The sequence below is a fragment of the Anguilla rostrata genome, chromosome 3 (assembly GCF_018555375.3).
Source record: "Anguilla rostrata isolate EN2019 chromosome 3, ASM1855537v3, whole genome shotgun sequence".
In the NCBI taxonomy this organism is placed as follows: Eukaryota; Metazoa; Chordata; class Actinopteri; order Anguilliformes; family Anguillidae; genus Anguilla; species Anguilla rostrata.
This window is the reverse complement of record NC_057935.1, coordinates 40,393,735-40,407,101: the sequence shown is the minus strand read 5'-3', so window position 1 is coordinate 40,407,101 and position 13,367 is coordinate 40,393,735. Positions and strand designations below refer to the sequence as shown.

Sequence of the window (13,367 nt, the reverse complement as noted above, 5' to 3'; positions counted from 1 at the left end):
AGAAAAAAACAGTGAGAGACATTGGCCAAACCTTATGCTTAGCAAAATCCACAGTTTGGAACATCAATAAGGACTAAAAAAGCACTGGGGAGCTCAGTAATTGCAAAGGGCCTGGTAGGCCAAGGAAGACCTCTACAGCTGGTCACAGAAGAATTCTCACCTTAATAAAGAAAATCCCACAGTCACCTGTCCAACAGATCTTCAGGAGGCAGGCATGGATGTGTCAGTCACTAATGTCTGCAGAAGACAAGAACTACAGAGGCTGTGCTGCAAGATGCAAACCACTAGTTAAGACACAAAAACAGGATGGCTAGGTAACAGTTTACTTGGAAGTACCTAAAAAGCCTGCAGAGTTCTTATGAGATGAAACCAAGATTCACTTGTATCAAATGTGGAGGACAAAAATTGTTCAAGAGCATGTTCTATGCAGGCTGCCTTTTCAGAGATCTATAGTTAGGCTTTTATATTTAAAAGGGGCGTGACATCATGTTCCAGTGCTATGTGCATTCTGACCTGACACTTTAAAGTCTGATTTCCACACAGACATGCAGCACCCTAGCTGGTGTAATAAAGAGTGCACCACTTCTCTGTGTGTGTCTCTACAGAACTACAGCAGATAAAGCCAAATGATCAGAGGTGTGTTTTTTCTGAAAAGTATAAACACATACAAAAAAGGATCCAACAATAAATGAGGTTCAACAAATTACAACTTTCTATTCTTTATCTTGTTGTTAACTGGTATTAATTTAGTATTGAATTCATAATTTTTATTTATATAATGCATTATGAACCACGTTGTTTCAACATTCTCAGGCATGTTTCATGAAAGTGACATATAGATACTTTCACCTGCAAATCACAATTATTTTAATAAAATGTTTACCATCCGCAATAAATTTGCTTCAACTTTAGGGTTACCCTAAAATTGCCTTCCCCTTCAAAGTATGCCATTTTTGTTGCTTTTATGGAGAAGGGGAAGCCCAGTATATTTTGGACAAGAGAGAATCTTTTGTGATGAGATTATACTGTGTGACCCATTTATGCGCAACTCATTGAGGTTTAAGAATGATTGACACAACACTGCAACATATGTTGGACATTGTTCTTTTTCTTACTTTTTATTGATAGCCTAGGTGTCATTTGTAATTGCATGCAAGGATATGTACATTATGGGGAGGTTCTCATCATGCAAGTACTGTGCTCTTCAAAGTTCAATACTTGGGCAACCTGGACACTGCACCCACACCTAAACATCTTCTAAAGTTGGGCTTGTCAACATTATTTCCTTTCCTAGTTGCACAGTAGTACACACTGTATTTTTGCCTCTTTTAATTGTTACGATCGACCTTATAAGACCAAATACTGAATTAATTTCATTTGAACAATGTGTGAAAATGAGCTATGTTCACCAATCATGACCTATATTCTGTGAATGGAATGTTCCAGTGTTCATGATCACACACATTGCCACTGAAACAATAGGAGGCAGGTGGGAAATAACAGTGATTTCCAAGCCGGAAATTTACGTTTCAAGCTTGGCCTTTAAAAGGTGCATTTGTAAATGGAAATTATTTTGTCAAATACTCCAAGAACAAAGATAGAAAGTTGTGGCATCACACATATTTTTGCTTGCATATGACATTTTTTAACAAAACAAGCAGCTTTATTACATTAGTAGTGTTATACTCAATCTAGTAATATTAAGTACTGTGAAATATATGCCCCATAATTGGCTTTGATGAATGAGGTCCATTTGTTATTTGGATCAGAAACCAACTGAAGCCAGATGCTGTGGCCGGGTGGGAGGGGAAAACTAGTGTGATCTATGAGTAGAACAGATTAAATTTGCCAGCTAGCTAGCTAATTTTAGACTAACATTTTTGGTAGTAATGGTTCACATAACATTGTGGGAATAAATCAGACAAATGTAAATCATGTAATATAAGGCTAACTAGTTCATCATAGTGTCTGGCTTTGACTACTCCTGCCAATTCATAATGGTATGCTGCTAGCCATGTTTTAAAATGACAAAAGCCAGCTCAGTTACCTAATGCGATATTTCTGTAGTTTAGCAGACCAGTTATCTAACATTAAACAGTAGAGTTTAAATGTCAAACTAAAACAGGAGCTGTGGACGCCTGTCCTTCAGTGTCAGAACCAGTTCTCCATTCAAAAACTTGCTTTGAATTGGTCATTCATTATAATCACTTGACAGTCACTGTCTTTGAAGCTAGAAAAATGTATTACAGATAAATCACAATTTGTCCAAATGTCCAAAGACATGCAGGTAGGCTAATCGGAGACTCTAAATTGCCCATTAGGTATGAGTGTGTGAGGTGAGTGAATGGTGAGTGAATGGGTAGATAGAGATAGATTGGCAGCCTCATTGGCCAATTGGTGGTTTCTGCTGTTTTCAGAAACCTGAGATAATCGCAAAGACCTATATCCTTCACGGTGAAGGATACACGCAACTTTCGAATGAGACGTGCCTCGATGCATTCCTGCCTTAAAATACTGCCCGCGAAGGCAACACTTTTGCCGTTTGAGATGCAGCCACCGTTTACCTAATCTCACACAAACAGGATCAACTTTTTTTTGATGCATGCAAACATAGAATATGGGCGAAAATCGGTTTAAACCAAATCCGCTCCTGTTTAAAATTGGGGTATTTTTCGGTGAAAATCAGTAAAAACCAAAAACAATTAGCATTAAATACAAGCCATGAAAACACCTACCATGATCCATTTAAAAATATTACACTTTCATTTATTTCTAATTCATGGTAAAGGAAAAATGACTGAATCCACGACTGGGTTTCTTTCAGCTAGAATGTGTGGATGTGCATGCATCTCTCTCTTTACATTTTTACATTACATAAGTCATTAAAACATGCTAAATCTGGACCTGCTGTTAACAATATTGATCTGGAAATTAAGCCAAGTAACAACAAACAATATTGGCTGTCTTTGCTCACACAAATTAAACAAGCTCTATTCGAAAGCAATGCTACCTAGCATGTCCTAAATTATTTAATGTAACTTGGCCCTGTGTTTTTTCGTCTCACCATATGAAGAGTATGAGGTCATTCAAACTTTGTGTCTCATCAAAGTGTCAAATAACAAAAATTGTCTCATGGAAGAAGAATGAATGTTTTAAACAGCTGATGAAAACATACACTCCAGAACAGATATGTTCATAGTTGGCTCTTAAGTTATTTTACTAAATATTCTTGTAGATACTGTAGATAGACAAAGATAAATAAAAATAAACAAAAAATTTCTAGCAGCATACAGTAGATCAGCACATACATTTACAAAGAGACTTCTATACAACCATAGAATCATTACACTATAGAAAATCAAATATTGATCGTGATAATCAATATTAAATAAATATTGACTATTACAAAACTATCCAGACATATATTTGCCCCATTACTGTACTGTATGTTTGTGGGACAGATAAAGTATGTACAATAGTATAATTTATTTTACAATGTAAAATAATAAATAAATAAAAAATAATAATACATTTTATTCATGATGTGCTTTTCGAAACCCAAAGCATCTGATGCACAGAATTGTTCAAACATATAGTGTACTTTTTTTTTTACAATTTTAAAATATAACACAGCTCAGTTTCAGATTGTTTCCACTATAAATTATTTTCATTTCACACTTTTATGTGACACATAAACATTTAATGTCCAGATGGTAAGATGGAAAAACACAGGGCCAAGTTACACAGAATAATTGAGGAAATATTGAGTAGCAGTGCTTTGAAATATAGTTAATTTAATTTGAGAAAAGATAGCCAGTATTGTTTGTTGTAACTTGGCTTCATTTTGATATAAAGACTTTTTATGGCATGCCTAGATTTAGCAAGTTTTAAGGACTTATAGAGTGTACAGTGTAAATGTACAGTGTCCGAAGGACTTTACCTCCCAGTTTTTATTACATTGAAGCATAGACGTGGGTTCTTTCATTTACATTATAGACGCCAGATTCTTAATACACAGCTGAGGGTCCATTAGAATCAATCAGATCAACCATTCAATTACATTATTCAAATAAATAAATAAATAAATAATCGGAGTATTGCTCGAATCGTTAACAAAAATGAAAAAGTTTCTATCAATCGTGAACTGCACGAGAAAGGGCGGCGAAGGTTCGGTGAAATGCATATGATATCATGATGGAATTATTATACAGCAAGAGCTCAAATTGGTGATTTGAGAATAGCCTAACCGGGAGCAAAAACGTAACTCGTAAACCGGAATTATAGTGAGAGTTTAATATCCTTGCCGTTTCTGTCTTTCGCTGAAAACTATTTTGAAGGTTAAATTAGTAACTTTTAAATTAGTTACTTTACGACGAGAAGACTGAGACCGGGTAAGCAGCTGACAATAATGGAAATAATGAAGAATTTACTACACGCAGAGGGAGCGATTTAAAAAAAATAAAAATGGAAAAGAATACTGGGGCGCGTTGTAAGACTGTGGGGATGCTACGGGGCGTAAGCGGGAGAGAGGAGGATTGTTGGTATAAGATAAAGCAAGCGCAATAGCGCGTGGAACACTGAGGAGCGCGGAACAGAGGGACAGAGCTCACTGGACGTAAGAGGTAGCTGCAAGGAGATTGTGGTAGGTAAGGCGGGGGTGGGGGGAGAGACAGTGAGGCCGGGTAAATGGGAATCATTCCCGTTAGCCAATGAGTTTAAAGACAGAAGCAGATGTCATTAGACGGAGAAGTACCACCTCCAGGAGCTGGAGCAACCCCTCTGTGAAAAGCGTGTAATGAGAGCCGCGCTGTCACATTGGCAGCAGCTGTATCATTGTTGCGGGGCGCACATTCACTCTCCCAGCAGCGGGAAGTGGCAACGGCGCAGGTATGTCCCCACGCTCTCCTCCTTGCAGTAAATATGTGCTGAAGTGTTCAGATAGAAAGATGACTTTTCTTTTATTTTTCGTTCTCTACCTCCTGAGTGCCATCTGTTTACGAGAACGGGTGTGAATTAGCATGCTGTCCTCAATCAGTAAGACAAGAGCAAGTTGAGAGCTTAAATCAAACAGTTATTGTTATTGATACAAATACAGAAGTCGTTACGTAAGCGCTTTTATTGACGGTAACCTGAAACTCATATTACGAAAACTAACGAGGCGCGCTTTTGGAGGTATGGAGTAGAATGGAGAGGAAACAATTACGGCGAGCTGATGTTTTTGGAGGAATGAATTACAGGTTAGATGTAAGTATTAATTAATTGAGTGCATGCACTTTACCGAGCCGCTAGTCAGACGATATAGGGGTAACACAAACCCAGGTGTCCGCTCTTGGTCAGGTGGTGAGTCAATCTCGGCACCGTTGCGGGACTCCCTCACTACCTCAGCTACTATGCTGAAGTTAAAAACCGATCGCTTTGATCGTGACTCTTAGGGGAAACAGGAAATGATAGCGGACTAAATCCATCTTTTGCGCGATGGGTGATTATATTTCAAAGTACTGGATAGGCCTATTAAAATAATTTGGGCTACTGCTAATTTAGGTCCCATCTCTCATTCCGTGCCTAACCGGTTTTCTCTAAAGCATGCCAGGTAGACGGGTCGGAATAGCAGGCATTTCCTTTATGTGACTCTCAACCAGCAAAAAAAGCTTATAGGCTACGTGCTTCTGGAAAACATTTTTTTCCCGCAGGCTGTGCTTGTCATTAGTTGTAACTCTCTGTGCATGGAACATTAACTCACAATATGCAGGAGGGGAGGAGGAAGGCAAATTAGATTTGGCTTTTTACTGCCACTGAGGAAAGGCTTTGGACAATACGAACTGAAATTATATGCACATTATTGCAGTAATTCATGTTTTTTAAAAAAAAGGGTAATACTAACTTAAAATGAACATTTAAGCGGATTGATTTTGATGAATTTTTCTCTGGTAGTCTAGCCAATATGTCAAATAGGATATTTTATAGTTTTGGTGAAAAATTAGTGTTATTAGAAATGTAACAATTCAAAAGGAGTTTATGTGCCCCTGGCTATTTTGTAGCTTTCAAAAGGAAACCAGTTGCTAAATACAGCATGTGGACAAATATCCATAATATTCTCATCCAGTGATGATTAGGGTACTATGGTATTTATCAATCAAAAACATCTACAAGCCATTTGAAGTGTTTAAAGAACCAAACAAGCAGAGAAACATATGGTGCTCATTTTTTGTTTCAGTGAAACTTTTAATTACATTTTCCAACAAGGTTGATTGAGGCGTGTGCATACCTGGAATAAGCAGTCCCTTTGCTAACTGCACCAGATGTGCCTTTATGTATTCAATTCACATATTTTCTTTGTTTAACGCAAGCCAGGTGTCAGTATGATTAATATGAGCATTAGTGGGGCTTCAGGACGGCACAGCTACCTCAGGTAACGAGAGGACTCCAGTCAATCTTCTGGGAAATGTAGGCAGACTCACACTCAGTTAACTCTTAATGATAAATGGGGGAGTGCACCATGGATGTAAAGTAAAAATCAAATTCTGGCTGAAAATAGCTCCAAGTGTTTCATACTTGTGTTGTGCTTCATAACTAATGGAAGAGAGCACTTATATTTTATTCATGTCAGAGTTAATAGGCCATAATGTAGTCAATGTCTAATGGCAGTACATAGCCTACTCTTACCATCTACACAGAATGAAAGCAACCTCTTAACTTTATGCTTTGCATTGCATTGTTGGCTTGAACATTAAGAGCACTGGGTCTGAATTTGTGCTGAGATTCAGTTCTTCGTCTAGCCCGGTCTTTGTCCTCCCTGCTGATTTGGTGCGAGATTAGCAGGACGTGTAGGCTGCTCTCTGTAGGCTCTGTTTATTCAGGTCTGAGACAAGAGACAACTTGCCCACATCTTGCATTTGCAGCTGCAGCAGGTTTGCCTTTTTTCTCATTAGCGCTGGAGGACTGCACGCCATAATGCTGCTAATTGTCATGTGGATACCTTACTGCAGCACTGTCACGGAATTGTGCTGTGCCCCAGCTTTCCAGTCTCGTGGCGTTGAGAGCGACTGCAGTGAAATGAAAAGCGGTCTCAGATGTGCGCTGAGCTCTTATCCTGCTTTAGATGCCTCTATTCAGAGTGGAGAGTTTCAAGCCATACAGTTCCCAAATTAAGAAAAAAGGCAGAATGCAAGCTGGCACAATGTTTTGAAGCTGCGAGGGGGTTATTTTCAAAGACTGTGCTGTTCTGCATTTCACTTTTTTTTTTGAACTGGCTGTGAGCGGCTTTAAGTGTGATGCTCTGGGTGTGTACGGCAATCTTGAATGCCACACATAAAGAAGACAGACTGCTGTGACTCAGTCCCAGTCGTAGTAAAGAGTGGTGTTGTGAATCACCCACAGCGAACCAGCTGGAGCCTCTCCCCAGTGAATTGTCCTGTCACATGACCCAAGATGATATCGTTTTTCTGCTGCCAGCAGGATCGCACGTAAACTATTGATCTATACCTGACGCTAATATTTTGGGCAGCGTTGAGTGTGAAGTACATGGATTTTAATTGGCTTCCCTGTCTGACTCATGGCCTTCCTCTTCAGACAGACATGAGGAAGAGGAGAGTGAGCAAGACTTAATAAATCACTTCTGACAATTAGCTGCTCGCATAATGCTCGCAGTGCCATGGAAGAAATAGGATGGCAGCCACTGAATCCTTGATAAATCCAATAAAAAGTTAATTGTAGACCTTTTCAGAGACCTCTGATTTAGTGGGATGCGTTAATACAGAGCAAAATGGTAATAAACCACACGGTCCAGTCGCTGTGTTTAGGAAGCACTGCATTGAGTGTTCATTTCAGCGTTCATCAACCTTCGCACTCCCAACATAAGCAATCTTACGCACATGGATGCACGTGCATGTTGACCCATACATGTGCTAACTGGCTCACATGCATGCCAACCTACTGACGGACTTTAAAGTAGCCGTAATGGTAGCTGCAGATATACTGAACAAGTGCTTATGTCTGAATTGAACAGTTGTATTGTTACTATACATTCCAAACCCTGTGGCTTTTCACTTTAGATTCCTGTATGTTGTTTGGAATACCCTTTTCTGCAGTATTTTGGGTGATTTGTTCATTCTCAGCTATTTGACCCCCTCTTCTCTCCTCCCCACCTCTCTTGCCAACTATGCTATTACTGTAGGAATCATGCTGTAACAGTCATCTCAGAATGATTGTTCAGGGTTATATAAATGATGCTATTCTGATCATTAGCAGGAGTCAATGCAAAGTCACACTTTTGCTGGTCTTTTTAAAGAGCTGTAGCCTATTTCTCACATTCCACAGGCAGCTTTTCTCATTTGACTAGTTGGTTTAAATATCAGTTGCTATTATTCTTCATATAAAAAAACTCACTTTATATTAACCTGTTTCATTTGACCTTTAGCAGCCAGATGTAAAAGTTGGATGTTGTGTATTAAGCTACTGAATACCAGTAGCAAGTAGTATATTTTAGTGTGTTATCACAGTACATCATGCCCTGCAGATGTGCCCCGTGTATAAGTCTTACCCACTGTTGCTGTGGTGAACACTTCTGAGCATGATAATGTTTTGGATAAAGACATATTTTTTCTTGATGGCCCTGCACTCCACAATATTAGATGTGTAATCAAACACGTGCACTTTATGCACTAATTTTTACCATGTAGAAATTACAGCACTTTATCCACCTTAAGTTGCCTTAAGTTTTCTCTTCAGCATAAGAAATGCATGCTCATTTGGATTCAGTTCAGGGGAATGACTTGGTCAATCAAGAATTTTCCCATTTTTGCCTTTGGAAAACTCCTTTGTTGCTTTAGTAGTATGCTTGGGACCATTGTCTTGGGATGACCATGGCTGTCCAATGAGTTTAGAAACATTTGAGTGAACTTCAGCAGATAAGATGATTCTGTACACTTCAGAATTAATCTTGCTGCTGCTATCAGTAGTTACATTATCAGCAAAGACAAGTGAGCCAGTATCTGTGGCAGTCATATACCCCTTTCACACAGAAGAAAAAAGGAGTTTTCAAGACAGCTTCGATACCGCACCTATGTCTGTGTGAACGCGTTGCGACAGCTTTTAAAATACCGCATCGAAAACGCCTCTCCTGGTGTTTTCGAGGCGCCTGAACTACCGCATTTCTCCAGTGGCAACGGAAAGCAGCATCGACGACTGCTTTCTTGGCGGCGTTCGAATTACGTTACAGATCTGTGTTCACGCGCACCTATCTCTCAACCGAAAAAAATGGCATACAGAAGAAATACCTGGACCCATTGAGATCGCGAAAACTAATAACATAAAAAATGTGACCACTTGCACTTCAAAATGTAACATGTTTGTTTGTTTGTTTGTTTGTTTGTTTGATTGTTTTGCCGGAAATTACAAGAAGATTGCAACGAAAATAAATAACAAGTAACGTTATAGCTTTGGGCCTACATCAAGTGTGTTACTATGGTAACGGAACGTAAACAGTTCATTCACGAGAGTTGAGTTCTACTGTGTGTGAAAGGTAAATACAGCTTGAATACCGCATTACAAATTCTGTGGGAAAAGGAACCTGTTACCGCATCAGAGGCGGCTCAGATGTGGTATTAGCTGTGTGAAAGGGGTTATACATGCCCAAATCATAATATCCCTACCACCATGTTTCACTGATGCGTTTTGGATCTTGGGCAGTTCCTATTGGCCTCCACACTTGGTGATACAAGTGAATCTTGGTCTCATCTGTCCACAAGACATTTTCCCAGAACCATTTTAGGTACTTAGCGAACTGTAACCTGGCCATCCTGTTTTTGTGGCTAACTAGTGGTTTGCATTGTGTAGTGTAGCCTCTATAGTTCTGTTTGTGAAGTTTTCTGTGGACTGTTGTCACTGACACATCCACACCTGCCTCCTGAAGAGTGTTTCTGATCTGCTGGACAGGGGTTGTTCTTCATTATGGTGAGAATTCTTTGGTCTTCTTTTCGCGATTACTGAGCTCAGCTTTCTTCTTAATGATGTTCCAAACAGTTGATTTTGGTAAACCTAAGGTTTGGCCTCTGACTGCTTTTTATCATTTCTCAGCCTCATAATGGCTTCCTTGATTTTCATTGGCACAATTCTGGCCCTTGTGGTGACCAATGGCAATAACAGACTCCAAAGCCTAGAATTAAGACCAGATGCTGAAAGCTGTCTCATTCCTGCATGAAGGAAGCAATTTAAGAAATCTGACTCATCAGAAACAGCTGTGAAGCCGTTTGTCCCAAACATTATGGTGCCCTGAAATTGGGGGGGTGGGGGGAGGGCTATGCATAAAAAGTGCTGTAATTTCTATATGGTGAAACCAAAATATCTAAAAAATGTCTTTGTCCAAAATATTATGGAGCACACTATGTGCAAATAGGAGACTGCAAGAGGTTTGCTTTTCATTGTGAGAGTAAAACATTGATTAATTCCCAGGTAATCCTCTGAAAAGTTAAGTGTATTATATGTTGTGACATATTGGTATTGACATGAGGAGGACATTTAAATATCCTTTTGAACTCCATGCACAATCCCTTTATTCCCAGAGAATTCCCAGCAACTCCTGTAAGACTTATCTTGTCAGAGCGTGGCTTGTTACTTCAAGATGAAAGAAAAGTAGAGGATACCATGTGCATATTAAATTGTATGGCACTTTATTATTTATTGTTTTGTTGATATCCCAGATTATATATTTTGAAGGCATTATTCAGTGTTCCATGTGTTTTTGTTGATGGATTATGAGTCCAACCTTTTTATCAATATCACTTCATTGCTTAGCCATTGTAGCCTTGCTGACCACACCCGTGCGCCTTTGTTCTGCTGGTCCGTAACCCTGTGGTCTGATCCGAGCTCTGCCCAACGGTTCCCATTTTGTCCGGTCATCTTGCTTGGATAATTACTCGTGGGGGACTGGCCGGGTGTTAATATGCACTTTCTCTCCGGGTTGCAGACGTATAAGTTGCTGTGCGCTGGAGGGTCCCAGAAGTGGTAGCATTAGCATTTCAGGCGGGGTGGCGACTCCCTTATCTCATTACGGCAGCAGACGCTGGGGTAACGCGGCTCCGGTCGCCCATCGTCTGAAGGTCAGTTCCCTTTCGGTGCGGTGCTGTGCGCGCGGGAGCCCCGGAGTCTCACATGTCAGGCGCTCGTCCGGCAAATACAAACACCGCTGAGTCTATGGGACCTGCCTCCCCCTCCCTCCCCCAGGCTTTTCAATTACCCCAGTTCTCGTTCGGAATGCTAATGACCAGTCGCTTACGCCTGCCAAGTGTCCCCAGGGTGTCTGAAGTGGCTGTTAGATTGGTGGGACGGTCACTTCTCCCGCCCGCCTCCCTGGCTGTTCTGCCTGGCCTGCCGAGGCGGAAAGTGTGCGGGATCTGCCCAGATGCACACGGAGGAGCGGACAGCTGAACAGGGGGCCCCTGAGTGCTTGTTTCTACCCTCCGCTCCATTACTGCTGGATCACTGAAGTCTTTCAGAAAGGCCCAGCATCCCTTAATAGGAATTAGTGCAGGGATGTGGCCTTCTCTTCCAGCCAGGTGCACTTTTTAAAGGTGGACCAGTGTGACCCTCCTTCCCCACATCGGCAAGTCTGTATGTGGCCTGTGCAATGTGAAAGAGTAATTCCTTTCAATTATTCCCTCTGGATCTTAGAAAAATAACTTGGCTGCATATCACTATTTATTGTTGTCTGTGAATACTATGTACAATCACCATTACAATTATAGTAGCTGAAAGCAATGATCACAACACTCTGACTAACTCACTGAACACAACACTGTGATTAAAGCACTAATCACAACTCTCTGACTAACGCACTGAACACAACACTGTGATTAACGTACTGAACACAACTCTCTGACTAACGCACTGAACACAACACTCTGACTAACGCACTGAACACAACTCTCTGACTAACGCACTGAACACAACACTGACTAACGCACTGAACACAACACTGACTAACGCACTGAACACAACACTCTGACTAACGCACTGAACACAACACTGATTAACGCACTGAACACAACACTCTGACTAACACACTGATCACAACACTGATTAACGCACTGAACACAACACTCTGACTAACGCACTGATCACAACACTCTGACTAACGCACTGATCACAACACTGATTAACGCACTGATCATAACACTGATTAACGCACTGATCACAACACTGATTAACGCACTGAACACAACACTCTGACTAACACACTGATCACAACACTGACTAACGCACTGAACACAACACTCTGACTAACGCACTGAACACAACACTGACTAACGCACTGATCACAACACTGATTAACGCACTGAACACAACACTCTGACTAACGCACTGATCACAACACTGACTAACGCACTGAACACAACACTCTGACTAACGCACTGAACACAACACTCTGACTAACGCACTGAACACAACACTCTGACTAACGCACTGAACACAACACTGACTAGACTGATCCAACCTCTGCAACACTAACAACGCTGACTAACGCACTGAACACAACACTGTGACTAACGCACTGAACACAACACTGATTAACGCACTGAACACAACACTCTGACTAACGCACTGATCACAACGCTGACTAACGCACTGAACACAACACTGTGACTAACGCACTGAACACAACACTGTGACTAACGCACTGATCACAACACTCTGACTAACGCACTGATCACAACTCTCTGATTAACGCACTGATCACAACACTGATTAACGCACTGATCACAACACTGATTAACGCACTGAACACAACACTCTGACTAATGCACTGAACACAACACTCTGACTAACGCACTGATCACAACAGACATGCAATAGTGTTCTTTGGAGCTGAATTATTTACAGTTAAGTGCATTTGCTGTCAAATTTTCAGGGTGAAATGCAATCCACTGTCTTTAGCTATGTAGAAATCAGTAAAATGCAAACTAGGATTGAACTTTTACAGGATGCTTTACCTGTAGCTCATAAAATAGAAACTGTACACACAGTCCTACACTGGTATTCTTCAAAAGTGTAAGTATATATACAGACAGGTGACAAATTAAAGGAAAAACCCACATAAAGTGTCTTAGTAAGGTGTTGAGCCACCACAAGCCACCAGAACAGCTTCAGTGTGCCTTGGCATAGAATCTGCAAGTCTTGAAACTCTACTGGAGGAATGGAATACCATTATTACAAAAGATATTCCGTCATTTGGTTTTGATGATGTTGGTGGAGAGCGCTGTCTAACACTTTGGTCCAAAATGTCCCATAAGTGTTCAATTGGGTTATGATCTGGTAATTCATGATTCACATCAATTTCATACTCATCAAACCATTTAGTGACCACTCGTGCC

General features: G+C 40.5%; 1 long non-coding RNA gene across 1 annotated transcript in view; it reads left to right on the top strand.

Annotated features, from left to right (window-relative positions):
* Positions 1 to 4,553: 4,553 nt before the first annotated feature.
* The window catches only part of LOC135250834 (uncharacterized), a 58,048-nt gene continuing 49,234 nt past the window's right edge, over positions 4,554 to 13,367 (top strand). The window contains exon 1 of the long non-coding RNA XR_010329024.1: positions 4,554 to 4,887. This is a non-coding gene — a long non-coding RNA (uncharacterized LOC135250834). The remainder of the gene's footprint in view (positions 4,888 to 13,367) is intronic.